At 40.7% G+C, this 3,897-nt stretch overlaps 1 pseudogene; it reads left to right on the forward strand.

Annotated features, from left to right (window-relative positions):
• Window positions 1-1,568: 1,568 nt before the first annotated feature.
• On the forward strand, window positions 1,569-2,357 carry LOC100347228 (enhancer of rudimentary homolog pseudogene; annotated as a pseudogene).
• Window positions 2,358-3,897: the final 1,540 nt, after the last annotated feature.

A 3,897-nucleotide genomic window follows, 5' to 3' on the forward strand; every position in this document is an offset into this window, starting at 1 on the left:
TCTATTTTCCTGCCAATGATTGAGTAAGACAGGCCAGGGCCTAACGGGAGATTGGAAACTCCGAGCATCTTAGCAGGCCCGGGCACACCTGGACTCTACCAAGGGAGAGCGGGCAGATTATTAGGAAAACCTGGATGTTGGTATCACTGTGTCCCTCTCTTATGTGAAAGCTAATTCCCCAAACATCCTCCAGTATCCTATCGTGAAATACAAGTCTGGTGGCTCAAGTCCTAGAAGCCAAGTGGAGTAGAGGGACAAAATACCTATACTTACAAATACAGAGTCTGCTCACTCTTCTCTATATAACACGCAACACACCCGCTCCCAATGGCCCAGGCCCCACGCAGCCTAACCTTTGCTCATTGCCAATGATCAGTACACTCTCAGAGTCATCGAAAGGCAGGCAAATGCAGTGCAGAAGTCATTTAGGAATCTCTTCCTATCATCACATCTTCAATAGCTAACTGCTTCACTCCCAGCTCCATATGCTCTACTAGTTCCTGAGGTTTGAGGATGTTGACAGCTTAATATTGTGTGTGTGTGTGTGTGTGTGTGTGTTTGCCTTTTCCAGGCTAGCATCATCTAAATGGGTAATTTTTGCCCATCTGCCTTCTCATCTTCAAATGCTGTTGCAACTGTTTTTTCTCCTGTCTTTTGGCTCTGTGTCTTTAAACAGTAATTATTTCATTAATGTTTACGAAGTTTGAAAAGATCAATAATAGATCTATGTGTTTTTCTGGCATCCTAATTTTATTATGTATAAAACAGAGACATTTTATTACATAAAATAATAAAAATGATTAAAGTACCTGTTAACTGAAAATGTAGGATCTCTATTGTCTTGTGTCAACTAATATAAAATGCAGACTACAGTCTACAAAAATGGTACACACTTGATTATTTTTTTCTCCAGAAAGAATCATGGGTTTGGAATACTGGAGGCCAAGTTAAAATTTAACATTTATCTATACCACTTCTCATAGATCTTCCATGATTCTATAGGTAAGAACGGCATGGGGGCAGGGAGCAAAGATAAAAGCTACAGAAATATACCAATTTACTCAAAGAGATACAATCATATGATCTTAAAAAACAGATGATCAGAGGGGTATGAAATTTGCCAGTGCTGTGGCACAACAGGTTAAAGTGCCAGCATCCCATATGGGTGGCACGTTTCCCATGGAGAGAGGACAAAATGGAAAGTCTCTTTTTTAAGAAGAATGGCAGGAGACCAGTGTTGTGGAGTAGTGAGTTAAGGCTCTGCCTGCAGAGCCGGCACCCTATATGGGCACCAGTTCGAGTCCCGGCTGCTCCACTTCTGATCCAGCTCTCTGATGTGGCCTGGTAAAGCAGTAGAAGATGGTCCAAGTACTTGGGCCCCAGCATGTGCGTGGGAGATCTGGAAGAAGCTCCTGGCTCCTGGCTTTCGATCAGTTCAGCTCTAGCCATTGCAGTCATTTGAGGAACAAACCAGTGGATGGCAGACCTCTTTTTTGTCTCTATGTCTTCTGTCACTCTGTCTTTCAAGTAAATAAAATAAATCTTTTTAAAAATCACCTTTAGGTTGCGGCTAAGCTCGTGTGCGGCGGCGGTGTCGGCAGCGGCTGCAAAGAGAAGAGTTTGGCGCGATGTCTCCTACCATTTTGCTGGTACAGCCTACCAAGAGGCCAGAAGGCAGAACTTACGCTGACTATGAATCTGTGAATGAATGCATGGAAGGTGTTTGTAAAATGTATGAGGAACATCTGAAAAGAATGAATCCCAACAGTCCGTCTATCACATACGATATCAGTCAGTTGTTTGATTTTATTGATGATCTGGCAGACCTCAGCTGCCTTGTTTACCGGGCTGATACCCAGACATACCAGCCTTATAACAAAGACTGGATCAAAGAGAAGATCTACGTGCTCCTCCGCCGGCAGGCCCAACAGGCGGGAAAATAATGGAGTGGAAGCAGTAGGGGGATGGGGGTGGGCTTGGAACACAGGTGTGTACAGCGTGCTGTAGTGGGAGTTTTGTATTATAGTGATCCTGTTTCCACTTGGTACACTCTAGCCAGATTGAATGTATCAGATGAAGTGTGAGAATGTTGTTCAATCTGAAACCCCCATTGCCCCTTTTTTCTTTTCTTTTTCTTCCCTTTTTTTTTTTTACTTAAACATTTTTATGAGGATTTAGATGGAATTTTTTTGTCAGTTAATGTTGGTTCCAGAGCTTCAGACTGTTGAGATCTGCTTTATAACAGTCACTGTACTAACCCTTGGAGATGGGGTGGGGGGTGGCTCAGTTTAGTTACATCCTCAAGGCAAACTCTTAGTGGAAAATAAATGTTCTTTAGTTATATTTAAAAAAAAAAATCACCTTTAAATTTTAATTCTGAAATTGAGTAGCTACACGTGGCTTGGGCAAGTCTATCAGGCCACACAGACCTTTAGGGTATTTCATGAACAAATAAAGAATAAAAAGAGAAAGAAGAGGATCCCAGAGGAAATAAAGTTTCAACCAATTATAAACTAAAATTATTATTTGGGTCAACATTAAAAATAAATCATAAAAATGTTGCAAAAATTTGGGGAAATGTGAGCATTTATTAGATAAGATATTATTATTTTTTTGACAGGCAGAATGAACAGTGAGAGAGACAGAGAGAAAGGCCTTCCTTTTCCATTGGTTCACCCCCCAATGACCGCTGCAGCCGGCGCACCGCACTGATGTGAAGCCAGGAGCCAGGTGCTTTTCCTGGTCTCCCATGGGGTGCAGGGCCCAAGCACTTGGGCCATCCTCCACTGCACTCCCGGGCCACAGCAGAGAGCTGGACTGGAAGAGGAGCAACCAGGGCAGAATCCAGTGCCCCGACTGGGACTAGAACCCAGGGTGCCGGCACCGCAGGCGGAGAATTAGCCTATTGAGCCGTGGTGCCGGCAATAAGATATTATTACTACTTTGTGTATGATAAACATGTCGTGGATGTTTTAAAACTATCTGTACATGAAATACTTATGTAAAATATTTACAGATGAAATTATCAGCTGGTTTCACTATATTTCACCATAACCCAAGATTGAGAGGAGTACAGACAAAATAAGGAACTCATCAAACAAGATTGTAAGTCCCTTATTGAAGCTGGTGATGGACGTGTGAAAACACATAATTTAAGTCCGCTTATTCCTGAGTATGCTTGAAAATTCCCACACAATCAACCATATCCCAACTCCATTCATTATCACCAGTGTACACCTAGGATTTAGAGATTAAGATACTTGGGGAAGAGGAAGGAATATAAAGCTAACTTTTTAGGAAAAGTTAAAAGTAGAAAACACAAATATTTAAAAGAATATTTAAAAGAATAGTTGATCTTAGCCAAAAGGCGAAGAAGCACTTACTCCTCATGTAGGATCTCTGTCCTTAAAGTGTTCAATGTGAATTAATGCTATAACTAGTACTCAAACAGTATTTTACACTTTGTGTTTCTGTGTGGGTTCAAACTGATGAAATCTTTACTTAATATATACTAAATTGATCTTCTGTATATAAAGATAATTGAAAAAGAATCTTGATGTTAATGGAATGGGAGAGGGAGCTGGAGATGGGAGGGTTGCGGATGGGAGGGAAGTTATGGCGGGGAAAAAGCCATTGTAATCCATAAGCTGTACTTTGGAAATTTACATTTACTAAATTAAAGTTAAAAAAAGAAAAAAGAATTTATATAGTGTGGAAGATGCATCTTCCTTACCCTCCCAGTTATTTTGCTGTATAATTATATCAAATTTATGCAAGGTTTTATCTCAATTGTTATTTTTGAGAAATCAGTTTTCCAACTTCAGAATTTTGGTATGTATACAAAAACATACGCACCCACCAACGTTGCAAACTCTATGAATCCAAACGGATGACTAT

The sequence above is a fragment of the Oryctolagus cuniculus genome, chromosome 3 (assembly GCF_964237555.1).
Source record: "Oryctolagus cuniculus chromosome 3, mOryCun1.1, whole genome shotgun sequence".
Classification (NCBI taxonomy): Eukaryota; Metazoa; Chordata; class Mammalia; order Lagomorpha; family Leporidae; genus Oryctolagus; species Oryctolagus cuniculus.